General features: G+C 36.7%; 1 protein-coding gene across 1 annotated transcript in view; it reads left to right on the top strand.

The window, feature by feature from the left end:
• The first annotated feature begins 9,192 nt into the window (after window positions 1-9,192).
• The window catches only part of LOC141386630 (juvenile hormone esterase-like), a 39,164-nt gene continuing 29,575 nt past the window's right edge, over window positions 9,193-18,781 (top strand). The window contains exon 1 of the mRNA XM_073955544.1: window positions 9,193-9,238. The gene's annotated coding sequence lies outside the window, so the exon portion shown is untranslated. The remainder of the gene's footprint in view (window positions 9,239-18,781) is intronic.

The following is an 18,781-nucleotide window of genomic DNA, read 5'->3' as shown; positions in this document are numbered from 1 at the left end:
AATATTTCAAGAATTTTTACATATTTTCGTTCGTGATGTAGTTTTTTCATACTGTAGGTACATGTGCAGTTTCTTATTTCCATCCGAAAGCCACTATTTTATCAAAAATATGTAAGATTTTCATGATATGCAAAATCACTTTCCTATTTTCCAATTTTTTAATTTCTTTAAAATAAAGGCAACGTCTAATATCTCAACCTAGAGCTGATAGAACATGTATGTACATTGTTCTGCTGTGCTTACAAGACGATAACAACTACAGTGAAAATCATTAGAAGAAACGGTAAATTACAATAACACAAAAAAAATAATAATGATTAATTTTTATTAATCAGCATCAAAATTTGTCTCTGCTTTGACTGTGGTGTGGTTGTTAGTCAATAAAAACAAAAAACAACTCGCCAAAATTGTGTGTTTTTTCAATTTCTCAAAAAAGCCAGTATTTGTTTGCTTTATGAAAGGCGTTCATGAAATGCAAAAATTTGAACCTTGGCAAGACTTTATGAACACTATTCCTGAAATGCAGTAATTATTTTTTTCTGTCAAAGTACGCTGTATTTAACAATTAAACAATTAAATTGCAAAAAGGAGGCAGAAACAGGGATTGGAACAACAACAATCCCTGTTTCTGCCTCCTTTTTGCAATTGCAATTGGACTTCATGAGTTGGAAGAATATCATGGTCGCGGCAGTGCAGAAAACCTCAACTCACAACAACTGCAGCTTACTGCGTTAGGATGATTACAATGTACTGAGGAAGGATTGCACCAGAAGTGGAGGTGGGGGATTAGCTTTCCTATTGCACCGGTCGTCTGTTCAATACAGACCTATTTCGCTTGAGCTTGGCTCCAATGAACCATACATGGAATGAACCACAGTCAGGTGTGCAACTGCCGAGGTAAAGTTGCTGAACGTATACATTCCGCCGATAAATACCTTTACACAAAAGTTTAGGCCCAACATTACCCCGCTTTTGGAAGGCCGTAACCCTCTGGTCTTGGGGGACTTTAATGCTCATCATGAGTTGTGGTATTCGGTCCTCGTAAACGACCAAAGGGACATAGTGCTGGCTGAGCAGATTGATAGGTCTACGTTACGCACGGTTAATGAAAACGCATCTGAGAGTATTACCGGAGAGTGTGACAGTTCGTCAGACATAACCGTCGTGTCCCCTGGTCTGACAAATGACGTCACCTGGCAACCCCATAATTATCTCCATCAATTAATTAATCATGAGAAAACTAAATTGCCTAGTTTCAGAGAGTTCACTAGTCACCGCTTCAGAGTTCTGCCCAAGCCTTCTGATGTTCAGGTAGAAAGGACGTTCCGAGACATCAACACTGCTGTAGCAACTCGCAATATACCTGTTGGTGAAATACCAGAAGTGAAACCGAACTTCCCAGCAGAGGCGACGAGATTAGCAAATGGGTGTGATGAACTTTGTCGTGCCAACCCCAGAGCCAGTGAGCTGACCCTGGAAGTTAACAAGTTGGTCGGTGAGCATAAGCCGTGGTTAAATCATCTGAAGAGTTCCAACATTGGAGCCGGAATAAGTGAATTTTGGACAACGGTTAAGTCACTCTCGAACCGTGGAGAGAAGGAAGATAGGACTTCAGGATTTGCGCAAGTTATTTCAATCGACGTAGAGGTGTGCAAGTTTTTTAAATCGACGATGAGGTGCGCAAGTTATTTCAATCGACAGTTTGTCGAGCACAACGGAAGTGACAGAGCGAAGAGAAGAGTACTATGTCGCATTAGGTTTCTTCTCTTATCTCTAGAGGATGAACCACCACAATTTACAATGGATGATGTTGCGAACGCTAAATCATACAAAGCGTTGGGCTCTGATGGAATCTCCATGTTAATGCTGAAACAACTGGATGTGTCGGTATCTCACTAAAGTTCTCAATCTGTCGCTAGCCACCCACATCGTTCCCGAAGTTTGGAAATGGGCAGAGTGGTCTCGCTAGTGAAGCCAGGTAAGGATGCCAGCAAAGGTGAATCGTATAGATCGATTTTGCTGCCCATAGCAATGATCCTTGAGGCTGTAGTCTTTCTCAGCGTCAGAAATAGCTATCCAGTGGCCGATCCTCTGCATGTGTTTTCTAGATATTTTTTCTCAGCCAATTCGGCACCTAAGTATAGATTTTTGGTAGCTAAGTAGAGATTTGCTGGATCTTCCAGTTCGGTAAGTTCAGTGGAGCAAATCTGTGCTATTTATTGTGTTTGCAGCTATTCGACCTCATGACAATATCGGATTTTATCTCGTTCCGATCGGTACCGTTCATTCCTACGTTCCCTCAGAACCAATTTATGGTCTCGATTATCGGCACTTCAAGAGAAGTCTTCTTGGAATTCTTGTTTCTCTCATCGCTCTTTCTTCAGGGAATGCATTCTGGTTCTCAAATTTCTGACGATTTGCGATGACAAAAGTCTCAACCTTAATTTTTGCAAGACTTGCAGATTTGTCTAAGACAACTACAAGGTGATGTTCGGCTACATCGGATACACAATTCGTAAGTTATCGTGCTCAATGTAATTTTAGTTGGTGCCGGCTAATGGGTTTTTAGAGCATTTGGGTCATTATCTTAGGAAGTATGGAACCGAATCAGCTTAAATTAGACATTTGAGGTTCCGAATGACCGAGAAATTTATTCACAACAAATTGTGATGATAGGTTCATATTTTAGTATAGCCCCCATATAACGGTACCTCCCGATTTAAGGTATTTTGAGGATTTTAGCTACATTTTCCTTCCAAATTGGCTCCAATTTAAAGTATTTTGAGGCTTTTAGAAACATTTTTGACCAATGACCAAAAAACTTCTCTACTAAAAATTGCCAAGATAGGTCCACGTTTGGGTATAGCCCCAATATAACGGTACCTTCCGATTTAAGGCACTAAGGGGTCGCAAAACTTCCTCACTAAAATTTGTTAACATAGGTCCATGTTTTGATTTGAGGGCTATAATTTGACATTTGAGGTTCACATCACTATATAATTGATCCACAAACATCCCAGGCGGGACAATAGCCGTAGACCATCCCTGCATTTTCACATACAATATCAGGAACCTATGACTTATCCTGATGACGTTTTTTTAGTTTATAGTACTAAAATATGAAATTTTTCAAAGTCCGATCTGGGTTATCAATATTTTTCCAATATATATTCACCATAGATATTTCAAAAACAGTTTGGATCAAGCGCACATAATATTCTGAAAGAATTTATTATGAAAAAACATCAATAAAATATATTTTGTGACCACAGATAACGAAAATGTGACTAAAAACGATAGAATATGGTCCTAAATCATATATAACCAGTAAGGAAAGGATCAAAGTCGGGCGGGGCCGTCTATATGATACCCTACACCACTGTGAATATGTAAAATATAAATCGGAGCTATATCCAGATCTAAACCGATTTTGATATAATTTGGCACATTTATTTCAAGACCGAATTCAGTCACACATTCCAAATATCATTGAAATCCGACTTATATAGCGTGTTTGGAGCAGCAAATACGCGAAATCGGCCGAAAATATATATGGGTGCTATATCCAAATCTGAACCGATTTCGATATAATTTGGCACATTTATTTCTAGACTGAATTCAGTCACACATTCCAAATTTCATCGAAATCGGAAATATATAGCGTGTTTGGTACAGAAAATACGTGAAATCGGCCGAAAATATATATGGGAGCTATATCCAAATCTGAACCGATTTCTTTATAATTTGGCACACTTATTTCTATACCAAATTCAGTCAAACATTCTAAATTTCATTAAAATCGGACGTATATAGCGTGATTGGTACATCGCATACGTGAAATCGGGCGAACATATATATGGGAGCTATATCCAAATCTGAACCGATTTCGATATAATTTGGCACATTTATTTTTAGACCAAATTCAGTCACACATTCCAAATTTCATCGAAATCGGACATATATAGCGTGTGTGTTACAGAAAATACGTGAAATCGGCCGAAAATATATATGGGGGCTATACCAAAACTTGGACCGATATAGCCCATCTTCGAACTTGATCTTCCGACGGCTAAAAAAATGGTGTTCCCCAATTTTCAGCGAAATCGGTCAACAAATGCGACCTGTATGTTGCGAACGGACGGACGGACGGACGGACGGACGGACATGCATAAATCGACTCAGAAAGTGATTCTATGTATATCCCTAGAAGGAACTATGGGTCTATCTCGCTTCCTTTTGTATGTTACATACAAATGCACTAACACATAATACCCCTTACCACATAGTGGTGTAGGGTATAAAAAGCGAAAACTTCTGGAGATGTTAAATATTATAGCTACAAATTTCTTTTGTTCGGAGACTCATATTGAAATTTGATTTGGAACATTTCTTTGACTCAGATTTTGACTCAGTATGGAATTAATTGTAATTAAGAGTCTAAAAGTTTAACAAATAATTTCTACCTATAATATCTAATTTTGTAACGCCATTTTCTTAACAAAGTATTTTACATAGATATCTAGTTTGTTCTGGGACTTACAGTGAAATTTTGTGTAGAATATTTCTTCTTTTGACACCTTTCGTTTAGAACTAAATTTCATGTTACCTTCATGCATCAACTCGAAAAAAGAAAAAAACAAATTTATTCAAAAAATATTTGGGTGTTTTGTTGGCAAACTTGATGTACATATTTTCTTGATATATAAGGCAAATACATATTTCATTTATTCAGCGACTTATATTGAAATTTTGCAGAGATTGATGGAGAATATTTTTGTCTTTGACGTCTTCCATCTAAAATGAAGTTCTGATGGACAAAACTTAATAAACTCAGATAAAGTACAACATTAACCCTAAAACGTGATTTTAATTTTGGCAGATTCCTGGCGTTTAGGTACGATCTAGAGTTTTGGCGTATTCGGGGACCCATGGTAATATTTTATGGCAAATAATTTTGTAGAATATTTTGATCTGATACGATCACACTTTAAAGGGGTTTTTAACGTTTTTGAAAAAGGGACCAAAAAGACCAGTTTAATGACTCGCATGAGGGTTAATTCTTTTCATAAAAAGATACCCCGTTTTTTGTTGTCAGTAATTTTGCCAAAGACACTTTATACCTAAAATGCAAGGATTCCAAGGAATCTGATGTCGAATATTTCAAAACCTGTAGAAATGGGCGGAACTTGCCACACCTATTTAGGTTACTTCAAAACGCCGATACACGTGTCTTCTTTTTTTCGTTCCACTTTCATAATCGGTGCGGGGTTTCTTGTAATTTTAAAAAAAAGTTTAATTTTGCTGTAGTATGTAGTAAACATAAGTCGATGTTTTGGTACAGCCGCCATATAACGGCACCTTCCGATTTTCGGTATTTTGAGGATTTTAGCTAAAAATTTTAATCGTAAACATAGGTCCATGTTTTGATATAGCTCCCATATAACGGTACCCCCGGCATTTTGATAATTTTAGCTAAAATTTTGACCGAACTAGCTGAAAATTTACGTTTGAGGTTCTATGTTTTCATATAGCTCCGATATAAATGTACCTCCCGATTTTAAGTATTTTGAGGATTTTAGCTAACATTTTTAACCGAACTAGCCGTAATTTGCCATTTGAGGTTCTCAGTGATCACAAAACATCTTCACCAAAAATTGTCGATATAGGTCCAAGTTTTGGAATAGCCTCCATATAACGGTACCTCTCGATTTTCGGTATTTTGACGATTTTAGCTACAACTTTTAACCGAAGTAGCTGTAATTTGACACTTGAGATTTTCCCACCAAAAATCGTAAACTTAGGTCCATGTTTTGGTATAGCCCCATATAAAGGTAACCCCGATTTTCGATATTTTGAGGTTTTAGCTAAAATTTTTGACCGAACTATCTGAAATTTGATATTTGAGGTTCTCGGTGGTCCTGAAACATCTCCACAAAAAATCGTCTAAATAGGTTTATGTTTTGGTATAATCCCCATATAACGGTACCTCTCGATTTTAAGTATTTTGAGGATTTTAGCTAAAATTTTTATCCGAACTAGCTGCAATTTGACGTTTGAGGTTCTCGGTGGTCCCAAAACTTCTCTATTAAAAATCGTCAACATAGGACCATGTTTTGATATACCTCCCATATAACGGTACCTACCTATTTTAAGTAATTTAAGGATTTTAGCTAAAATTATTAACCGAACTAGCTGTAATTTGCCATTTGAGGTTTTCTGTGGTCACAAAACTTCTCCACCAAAAATTGTCAATATAGGTCCATGTTTTGGAATAGCCCTTATATAACGGTACCCCCGATTTTCGGTATTTTGAAGGATTTAGCTACAATTTTTAATCGAAATAGCTGTAATTTGACATTTAAAGTTCTCAGAGTTCCCGAAACTCCTCCACCAAAAATCGTCTAAATAGGTCCATGTTTTGGTATAGCCCCATATTACGGTACCACCCGATTTCAGTACACTTTTTAACGGAACTAATTGTAATTTGACATTTGAAGTTCCCGAAACTACTCCACCAAAAATCGTCTAAATAGGTCCATGTCCCCCATATAAGGGTACCAACAGATTTGAGAAAATTTTAGATAAATTTTTTGACCTAATTTAGGCATTTAAGATATCCGTGGTCGAACATTTTTTGCACATAACAGGAAACTAATTATTCAATTTTAGTTCAGAATATTTGATGGTGGAGAGAATTACTATGGAAACAAAGATCGCCCGGGTGGCACGGGTCGAGGTTAACCGATCGCCATTAAATACAATATATAAGCTTTTGGCTCAAATGGAACAAAATATAGGGGTGGGAGTTCCAAAAAATGTTCTTTTTTTGGTCGCCCATTGAAAAGCTCTTTGTATTTTTGCTAAAAAAAAACCAGTAAGGAAAGGATCAAAGTCGGTCGGGGCCGACTATGTAATACCCTACCCCACTGTGTGAAGCTAAATACAAAGCAGAACAGATTTCGATATAATTTTCACATTTGTTTGTGGACCAAATTTTGTCACATGGTCCAAATTTCATCAAAATTGGACATATATAGCGTGTTTCGTGCATCAAATACCTCAAATCGGTCGAAAATATATATGAGAGCTATATCCAAATCTGAACCGATTTCAATATGATTTGGCACAGTTATTTCTAGACTAACCACCGCCCCATATTCCAAATTTCATTGAAATCGGACAAATATAGCGTGTTTCGTGCATCAAATACCTAAAATATGCCGAGAATTTATAAGGCAGCTATATCCAAATTTGAACCGATTTCTGTATAATTTGGCACACTTATTTCTAGACTAAATACCGTGGCACATTCCAAATTTAATTGAAATTGGACATATATAGCGTGTTTCGTGCACCAAATGCCTTAAATCAGGCGAAGATATATATGGGGGCTATATCCAAATCTGAACCGATTTTTACCAAAATAAATAGCGTTCGTCCTTTCGCCAAAAAAACTATCTTCCCCAATTTTCATGCGAATCGGACAATAAATGCGACCTATACTTTGTTTATACATACATGGACAGACGGACATGCGTAAATCGACTCAGAAAGTGATTCTATGTATATCCCTAAAAGGAACTGTGGGTCTATCTCGTTTCCTTTTGCATGTTACAAACTAATGCACAAAGACATAATACCCCTTACCACAAGGTGGTAGAGGGTATAAAAAGGATGTACCTTTGATAAAATAATTGAAGATTTTTGCTCTGTTGCAGAACCTGCAAGAAGCTACTATTTTTTACTACGATAAGATTGTTTCCTTTACGTTATCGGAAAAAAATAGTAAAAATTAGTAGATTCTCGCAGTTCTGGAACAGACCATTTGTTTCCAAACGATTGTAGATGACATTTATTAATCCTAAGTATCCATCTTCCTTTTAAATCCTCCTCCATAGAGTTGTTCCGAGTTCAATTGTCAAATTGTATGTAAATGAAATGCAGTTCCCAATTTAACAATTGGAGCTGGGAGAGAAGTTGATTATCGCCGTCATCGTTGGTGTAGTTGGATTTTCTAGGTCAATTGTTAATTGTGATACATAATCTTTTTGCACAGTCCTCATTTTTTCATCGTTCTTTCTTTCTTTGGCTTTTGGAGTATTCGAAAGTATTTGTATGCAATGCATTTTTTTGTTCTTTGCTCTTGTATTCCATTTTTTCACTTTCGATTTCATTCGACCATTTATTGAGTTCAAAGCCAATTAATGCGAATATGTAAGTACGTAGGTGTGTGCGTTTACATTACGTATAAAGATCGTTAAGTCTGGGGGTCTCGTGCAGGCAGAACAAAAAATGCTGCTTGTCGGCGCAAATATTTAAAGATGCGCGTGTGACCTATTTTTGGAAATGCCATTAAATCGATTGCTGCGACAGTTATAATGTTGTAATGGTATTTTGTAGGGGACAATCAGATTTAAGGCACGGTACGAAAATTAATTCTTAACTATGTTCCGGTCCACACTAGAGCGATTTCAATGAAATAATTTTTATGAAATTTTGCGTTCTTAGATAGAGTTCCATAGTCCATATTTATATTAGGCAATTTTCCTTGCGGCAATTGTCAGTTTGATGGGGAGAGAGGTCAGACATATGGTAATCCTTTGTCTTTCAACACCCACTCTCACCTACAAACTGACAATTGCCACAAGCAAAATTGCCTAATGTAAATATGGACATACTGAAGTAATTTGATGAAATTGCTGTAGTGGAGAACTCGATCTAAGAACGCCTAATTTCATGAAATTATTTCTTTGAAATCGCTCTAGTGTTGGTCGGGACTATGTAATTCTGAAGCTAATCGATGCAAATTTTATAAGCGTATGTTAAGATGGGCTCCAGTCAGTCAGCCAGCCAGAAAAACAGACGGACGAATATGGTTAAATCGACTCCAAATTGTCTTAAGAAGGAATTTGTCCAAACATACTTGAGGTCTAGAAGCATTATTTCCGTTAGACCAATGACTGAGGGTATAACTCAATAATTCCTTGATAAATTTACCCGGCAAACAAGCACCAATGCCATCCATCATCCATCCACATACTAAAAATATTTACTTCCGATGATTTTGCCACAAAAACGAATGCAAATTTTACTTCTCCAATAGATCGGGAGACTGGATGGTTAACTTACGATCTTTGTCGTCGTCTGGATGCAATGTTATAAAAAGTCGATGATTGACCAAAGGAAAATTCAGTTATTTTTCAACGTTTGTTGTTCGAAGTCAAGTTGAACTATTTCGGTAAAAGTGTTCGCTCTCTCTCTCTCTCACACACATTCGCATTGTTGTAAATCGATCATTAATCCTATTGATAAAAAGAATATGTTTGTTTTGTGTTGTTGTGTGTTTGTTGTAATCACGATTTCATTAAATTGCATTGTAAATTATTTCAAAAACTTATTTAACCGAGGTTAATCCACAGATTATAATCATGTATTTATTAAATATAACAAGCAAAAAGTCTTTAATTTCGGCTGGGCTGAACTTTTTATAGCCTTCACCATAAAATATTCTTAACTAAAATGGAGTATGGAGTTTCATTTCCTGTCCACAATTTTAGGTGCAAAATTGGTCGACCACGGATAACTTGAATGCCTAAATTTTCTAATCTAATCTAAAAAAGTAAAAAAACGTTAAGCTCGACCGGGCCAAACTTTTTATACCCTCCACCAGAAAATAATCTGAACTAAAACAGAATAATTATTTTCTTATAATTATTTTCTATAAAAAATGTATTCAATCGGTCGGGAACCTTATATGGGGCTATATCAAGGTGTGGAACTATGTTTTTGGTGGAGATGTTTTGTGACCACTGGAAAATTCAAATGTCAAATTGCAGATACTTGTACCTAAAATCCAAAAAAAAAAACGAAAATCGGGGAAAAACTGCCGAAAATCGGGAGGTACCGCTATACGGGGGCTATACGAAAACATGGACCTATGTTGACAGTTTTTAGTGGAGATGTTTTGTGATCACTAGGAACTACAACTGTCAAATTACAGGTAGTTCAGTGAAAAAGTTTAGCTAAAATACTCAAAATACCGAAAATTGGGAGGTACCGCTATACGGGGGCTATACCAAAACATGGACCTATGTTGACAGTTTTTAGCTGAGATGTTTTGTGATCACTGGGAACCTCAACTGTCAAATGTAGTTTGACAGTTCGGTCAAAAATTGTAGCTAAAATCCTAAAAAAACCGAAAATCGGGAGGTACGGTTATATGGGGGCTATATCAAAACATGGACCTATGTTGACGGTTTTTAGTGGAGATGTTTTGTGATCACTAGGAACCTCAACTGTCAAATTACAGGTATTTCGGTGAAAAATTTTAGCTAAAATCCTCAAAATACCGATAATTGGGAGGTACCGTTATATGGGGGATATACCAAAACATGGACCTATGTCGACGTTTTTTGCTGGAGATGTTTTGTGACCACTAAAAACGTGAAATGTTCAATTGCAGGTAGTTCGGTGAAAAATTGTATCTAAAATCCTCAAAATATCGAAAATCGGGTACGGTTATATGGGGGCTTTATCAAAACATAGACTTATGTTGACAGTTTTTAGTGGAGATGTTTTGTGATCACTTGGAACCTCAACTGTTAAATGTATATATGGGGGCTATGCCAAAACATGGACCTATAATAACGATTTTTCATGGAGAATTTTCGTGACCACTGGGAACCTCAAATATCAAATTTCAGCTGGTTCGGAAAAGAATTGTAGCTAAAACCCCTCAAATACCGAAAATCGTGAGGTACCCTTATATGGGAGCTATTCCAAAACATGGACCTATATTCACGATTTTTCATGGAGAAGTTTGGGGATCACTGAGAATCTCAAATATCAACTTACAGCTAGCTCGGTGAAAAATTTAGCCAAAATATCTTAAATCTGGAAGTACCGTTATATGCGGGCTATATCATAACGTAGACATATCTTGGTCATCTTGTATACGCAAACGTGGACCTATCTTGGAAATTTTTAGTGAAATAGTCAAATTCCAGCTAATTCGATCGGATAATGTAGCTAAAAGCCTCAAAATACTTTAAATCGGGAGGTACCGTTAAATGCGGGCTATACCAAAACGTGGACCTATCTCCACCATTTTTGGTGCAGATGTTTTTTTTTTGAAACCCCAAGTTGGAGCCACATTGGTCAGAAAATGCAGCTAAACGCCCAAAATACTTTAAATCGGAAGGTACCGTTATATGGGGGCTATAGCAAAAGGTGGACCTATATAGTCCATCGTCGAACCTGATGTCCGATGTTCGAAGTTTGAACCCATGACAGTCACCCCTTTCGATAGTTATCGTGCCCATCAGCAATTTTAATTGGCCACCGTGGGTTTTTTTAAAGCTTTTGGACCATTATGACGGGGAAGAACTATGGATTTGCCCACACAAAACTTATATTTTTCTAACCAGAACCTCAAGGACAACTTTCGATAAACATTTAAAAACATTCTGCGAACAGCTCCTGATAGAGGTACCGGAAAGAGTTGTCCGATAGATAATGTGATTTAAGTAAAAAATTTGAACGTTTTGTGAAGGAAGAAAAAATATTCCTTAGAAATTCCACGTTTATGGCTCTCTTGACCTGAGATAAAATATTCTTTTAAAATCCACACTTATGGCCTTGATGATCTGAGAAAAAATGTTCCTGAGAAAAAATATTCCTTAGAAAATCCACGCTTATGGCCATAATGACTTGAGATAAAATATTCCTTAGAAAATCCACGCTTATGGCCCTCTTGACCTGAGAAAAAAATATTCCTTAGGAAATCCACGCTTATGGCCATGATGACCTGAGAAAAAATATTCCTCAAAAATACACGTTTATTGCCTTGATGACCTTTGACCTGAGAAAAAATATTCCTCAAAAAATCCACGTTTATGGTCTTGATGACCTTTGACCTGAGAAAAAATATTCCTTAGAAAATCCACGCTTATGGGCCTCTTAACCTGAGAAAAAATATTCCTTACAAAATCCACACTTATGGCCTTTATGACCCGAGAAAAAATATTCCTTAGAAATTCCACCCTTATGTCCTTGATAACCTGAGAAAAAACATTCCTCAGAAAATCCAAGCTTATGGAGCTCTTGGCCTGAGAAAAAATATTCCTTAGAAAATCCACGCTTATGGAGCTCTTGACCTGAGAAAAAAATATTCCTTAGAAAATCCACGCTTATGGAGCTCTTGGCCTGAGAAAAAAATATTCCTTAGAAAATCCACGCTTATGAAGCTCTTGACCTGAGAAAAAATATTCCTTAGAAAATCCACGCTTATGGAGCTCTTGGCCTGAGAAAAAATATTCCTTAGAAATTCCACGCTTATGGCCTCTTGACCTAAGAAAAAATATTCCTTAGAAAATCCACGCTTATGGAGCTCTTGACCTGAGAAAAAATATTCCTTAGAAAATCCACGCTTATGGAGCTCTTGACCTGAGAAAAAATATTCCTTAGAAAATCCACGCTTATGAAGCTCTTGACCTGAGAAAAAATATTCTTCAACAAATCCACGTTTATGGCCCTCTAGACCTGAGAAAAAATATTCTTCAAAAAATCCACGATGGCCATACTGACCTGAGAAAAAATATTCCTTAGAAAATCCACTCTTATGAAGCTCTTGACCTGAGAAAAAATATTCCTTAGAAAATCCACGCTTATGAAGCTCTTGACCTGAGAAAAAATATTCCTTAGAAAATCCACACTTAAAAAAATATTCCTTAGAAAATCCACGCTTATGAAGCTCTTGACCTGAGAAAAAATATTCCTTAGAAAATCCACACTTAAAAAAAATATTCCTTAGAAAATCCACGCTTATGTCCTTGATGACCTGAGAAAAAAATATTCCTTAGAAAATGCACGCTTATGGAGCTCTAGACCTGAGAAAAAATATTCCTTAGAAAATGCACGCTTATGGAGCTCTAGACCTGAGAAAATATTCCTTAGAAAATCCACGCTTATGGAACTCTATACCTGAGAAAAAATATTCCTTAGAAAATCCACGCTTATGGAGCTCTAGACCTGAGAAAAAATATTCCTTGGAAAATCCACGCTTATGGAGCTCTTAACCTGAGAAAAATATTCCTTAGAAAATCCACGCTTATGGGGCTCTTGACCTGAGAAAAAATATTCCTTAGAAAATCCACGCTTATGGAGCTCTTGACCTGAGAAAAAATATTCCTTAGAAAATCCACGCTTATGGCATTGATGACTTGAGAAATAATATTCCTCAAAAAATCCACGCTTATGGCCTTAATGACCTAAAAAAATTTATTCCCCAAAAACCACGCTTATGTCGCTCTTGACCTGAGAAAAATATTCCTTAGAAAATCCACGCTTATGGCCCTCTCGACCTGAGAAAAAATATTCCTTAGAAAATCTACGCTTATGGCCCCATTGACCTGAGAAAAAAATATTCCTTAGAAAATCCACGCTTATGGCCTTGATGACCTGAGAAGAAATATTCCTTAGAAAATCCACGGTTGTGGCCCTCTTTACCTGGAATAAAATATTCTTCAAATAATCCACGCTTATTGCCTTAATGACCTGAGAAAAATATTCTTCAAAAAAAATCCACGCTTATGTCGCTCTTGACCTGAGAAAAATATTAGAAAATCCACGCTTATGGCCCTCTCGACCTGAGAAAAAATTTTCCTTAGAAAATCCAGACCATAGAAAAATATTCCTTAGGAAATCCACGCTTGATGACCTAAGAAAAAATATTCCTTAGAAAATCCCAGCTTATGGAGCTCTTGACCTGAGAAAAAATATTTCTTAGAAAATCCACGCTTGTGGCCCTCTTGACCTGAGAAAAAATATTCCTTAGAAAATCCACGCTATGGCCTTGATGACCTGAGAAGAAATATTCCTTAGAAAATCCACGCTTATGGCCCTCTTGAACTGATATAAAATATTAATTAGAAAATCCACGCTTATGGAGCTCTTGGCCTGAGAAAAAATATTCCTTAGAAAATCCACGCTTATGGAGCTCTTGACCTGAGAAAAAATATTCTATAGAAAATCCACGCATATGGTCCTCTTCACCTGAGAAAAAAATATTCCTTAGAATACCCACGCTTATGGCCGTGATGACCTGAGAAAAAATATTCCTTAGAAAATCCACGCTTATGGCCTTGATGACCTGAGAAAAAATATTCCTTAGAAAATCCACGCTTATGGCCTTGATGACCTGAGAAAAAATATTCCTTAGAAAATCCACGCTTATGGCCCTCTTAACCTGAGAATAAATATTCTTCAAAAAATCCACGTTTAAGGCCCTCTTGACCTAAGAAAAAATAGTTTTCAAAAAATCCACGCTTAAGACCCTCTTGACCTGAGAAAAAATAAACTTCAAAAAATCCACGCTTATGGCCTTGGTGGTATGAGAAAAAATACTCCTTAGAAAATTAGAATATTTCTTAGAAAATCCACGCTTATGGTCCTCTTGACCTGAGAAAAAATATTACTTAGAAAATCCACGCTTATGGTCCTCTTGACCTGAGAAAAAATATTACTTAGAAAATCCACGCTTATGGTCCTCTTGACCTGAGAAAAAATATTACTTAGAAAATCCACGCTTATGGTCCTCTTGACCTGAGAAAAAATATTACTTAGAAAATCCACGCTTATGGTCCTCTTGACCTGAGAAAAAATATTACTTAGAAAATCCACGCTTATGGTCCTCTTGACCTGAGAAAAAATATTACTTAGAAAATCCACGCTTATGGTCCTCTTGACCTGAGAAAAAATATTACTTAGAAAATCCACGCTTATGGTCCTCTTGACCTGAGAAAAAATATTACTTAGAAAATCCACGCTTATGGTCCTCTTGACCTGAGAAAAAATATTCCCCAAAAAATCTACGCATATGGCCATGATGACTTGAGAAAAAATTTTCCTTAGAAAATTCATGCTTATAGAACTCTTGGCTTGAGAAAAAATATTCTTCAGAAAATCCACGCTTATGGCCATTATGACCTGAGAAAAAATATTCCTTAGAAAATCCACACTTATGGCCTTGATAAGCTGAGAAAAAATATTCCTTAGAAAATCCTTGCTTATGGCCTTGATGACCTGGGAAAAAAATATTCTATAGAAAATCCACGCTTATGGCCCTCTTGACCTGAGAAAAATTTGTAATGCGATAGCTGAGACCTTTTCCGTCCGTTGTAATCACTCAAGCATCCACAAAAATTGAGCTAGAGAGCTATATTTTTGCACCCAACTGTATTTTTTTCATATTCAGGACAAGTTCGAAGATGGGCTATATCGGCCCATATTTTGTTTTAGCCCCCCTATAACGGTACCTTCCGATTTACGGAATTTTGAGGATTTTAGCTACAATTCTTAACCGAACTAGCTGTAATTTGACGTATGAGGTTCTTAGGGGTCACAACACTTCCTTACCAAAACTTGATAACATAGGTCCATGTTTAGGTGTAGCCACCATATAATGGTACTTCCCGATTTATGATATTTTGAGGATTTTAGTTACATTTTTGTAAAAATAACAGGTAGTTCTTTGACAGTTGCGTTTCCCACTTCACCACAAAAATTTGTCAACATAGGTCCATCTATAAGTATAGCCACCCTTATAACGGTAACTCCCGATTTTGAGGATTTTAGCTACAATTTTAAACCGAACAGGCTGTAATTTGATATTTGCGGTTCGTAGGGGTCACTGCACTTCTTCACCAAAAATTGTCAATATAGGTCCATGTTTAAATATAGCCCCCATATAACAGTACCTCCCGATTTTCGGTATTTTGAGGGTTTTAGTCACATTTTTTGGACTGAACCTCCCGTAATTCGACATTTGAGGTTCCCTGCAGTCACAAAACTTCTTCATCAAAATTTGTCAACACAGGTCCATTTTTTGGTTTAGTCCCCATATAATAGTACCTCCCGATTTTCGGTATTCTGAGAGTTTTAGCCACATTTTTTGACTGAGCCACATAATTTGACATTTGAGGTTCCCTGCAGTCATAAAACTTATACACCAAAAGTTGTCAACACAGGTCCATGTTTTGGTAGCGCCCCCATATTGCAGTACTTTCCGAATTTCGGCATTTTGAAGATTTTAGTCAAATTTTTAACCGAACTACCTGTACTTTGTCGGCTAAGTTTCGCAGTGGCTACAAAACTTCTCCAAACATTTTTGTCGACATAGGTCCATGTTTCAGTATAGCCACCATATAACGGTAGCTCCGAATTTTCGGTATTTTGAAGATTTTAGATACAATTTCTTAAACGAACTACCTGTTATTTGACAGTTGAGTTTCCCAATGACCACAAAACTTCTCTACGAAAAATGTTCAACAAAGGTCCATCTCTGCGTATAGCCTCTCTATAACGGTACCTCCCGATTTTCGTTATTTTGAGGGTTTTAGTCACATATTTTGGACTAAACTTCCCTTAATTTGATATTTGAGGTTCTCTGCACTCACAAAACTTCTTTACCAAAAATTGTCAACATAGGTCTATGTTTAGGTACAGCCGCCATATAGCGCTACCTCCCAATTTTCGGTATTTTGAGGATTTTAGCTACAAGTTTTAATCTAACTAGGTGTAATTTGACATTTGAGCTTCCTAGTGGTCACAACACTTATACAACAAAACATTGTTCCACAACATCCCATACGGGACAAGGGATACTTCTCTCATATCAATGAGTGCACCCCGATTCATATTTAGCTCAATGATATGGGACCTACAGTTTATCGCCGAGTCCGAACGGCGTGTCTTAAGACACCACTTTTGGAGAAGTTTTTCAAGGCTGACATTACTGAGGGGTATTTTGCCACCGTTGAAAAATGTTTGATGTTGCCTGGCCGGGGAATCGAACCCCCGACCTTCTGCATGCAAGGCGGGTGTGCATACCATTGCACCACGGTCACAACACTTATAGGTCCATGTTTTGGTCTAGCCCCCATATAACGGTGCCTCCCGATTTACGGTATTTTGAGGGTTTTAGTCACATTATTTTACTGAACTTCCCGTAAGAAAACATATTCCTTAGAAAATCCGCTGCATGACCTTGATGACCTGAGAAAAAATATTCCTCAAAAAACCACGCTTATAGCCTTGATGACCTGAGAAAAAAAAAACATTCCTCAGAAAATCCACGCTTTGGCCCTCTTGATATGAGAAAAAATATTCCTTAGAAATTCCACGCTTATGGCCTTGATGACCTGAGAAATATTCCTTAGAAATTCCACGCTTATGGCTTTGATGACCTGAGCAAAAATATTCTTTGAAAAATCCATGCTTAAGGCCTTGATGACCTGAGAAATATTCCTTAGAAAATCCAAGTTTGTGTCGGTGATGGTCTGAGAAAAAAATCTTTGAAAAAAAATTTTCAATTTACATCCATGTTTAGTTATAGCCTCGGAATTTTCGGCATTTTGAAGTTTTTAGCTACAATTTTTAATGGAACTGACTGTAATTTGACATTTGATATTCTCTGCAGTGATATAGTCTCATGTTTAAGTATAGCCCCCATATAACGGTACCTCTTGATTTTCGATATATTGAGGAGCCACATTTATCGACTGAACTTTCCGTAATTTGACATTTGAGGTATCAGTCATTCAGTCAATTTTATCAGAGCAGGAGTAGCTGCCATCATTAGAGTATTTAAGACCATGCCAAAACCATGGATGTTAGGACTCGTATGTCAGATATATATTCACTGGACAATAGCCGTGGACTATCCCCGCATTTTCACAGACAATGTCAGGAACCTATGACTTATCCTGATGACGTTATTTTAGTTTATAGTACTAAAATACGTAATTTTTCAAAGTCCGATCTGGGTTATCAATATTTTCCCTATATATGGTAACATGGGGCGCCTTCGCCACGTTTTTGTTCAAAATGTTCTCATACCGACACCGTTGAGGTTTTTCAAATATTATTTTTGGTACAAATATTAGCATATCTTGACTATAAGTTTTGATATATAAATGGTTATAAGTTTGTTTTTAAAATATTATTTTTGAGTATTTACAAAATGTGTAAAAAGTGGCGAAGCCTCCCCACCCATGGGGCAGCTTCGCCATCGATATTGAACATTCTCCAACGGACTCTAAAACTGTAATTTACCATACTTCTTCCTTAAATGTCAACATTATGCAAAAAAGGAACATGTTTTCTATTGAATAATCAAAAATTATTTTAAAATTCACAAAAAGTAACCGATTCTAGCGGTTAATTGAAGTAGGTGCCTTGAATTTAGGTACAAAAATCATAATATAACTAAAACAAGATACGTTTAGGATAATATTTGATTTTAACTTCATATTATAGCGTTTTTATATCTATGGTATAAAGAATTTAAGTTAACATTAACCCACCACGCCCCTATCATGGCGTAGGCGCCCCACCCCTTACATATTTCATAATATTAATATATTGACATTTGCAATTGCTTTTTTCATGCGAATTATTGAGATTTATATTCTTCAGTAGTTGTCTTCTAACGGTATAAAATGTGTTTTTGATATCACAAAAGGTAAAGAAGATATCATAAAAAATACCTACCATAATTATTATTCCCAATACCCTGAAAACACAAAACCGCGTGAGTCCGCTATCATACCTATGACGCAACTGCCAACTTTTGGGAGATGATAGATCTTCATTAAACTCACAATTTTGCTTTTAACGGATTTTTTCTAGCACTTGTATTTGCAAGAAAATCGGCGCTGGCGTAGCCGCCCCAGTGGCGAAGGCGCCCCATGTTACCATATATTCCCCATTGATATTTCAGAAA

Source organism: Musca autumnalis, unplaced genomic scaffold (assembly GCF_047663935.1).
Source record: "Musca autumnalis isolate F117 unplaced genomic scaffold, ASM4766393v1 scaffold_5, whole genome shotgun sequence".
Lineage (NCBI taxonomy): Eukaryota > Metazoa > Arthropoda > Insecta > Diptera > Muscidae > Musca > Musca autumnalis.
The sequence above is the reverse complement of the archived record's forward strand: the minus strand, read 5'-3'. Positions and strand labels throughout refer to the sequence as shown.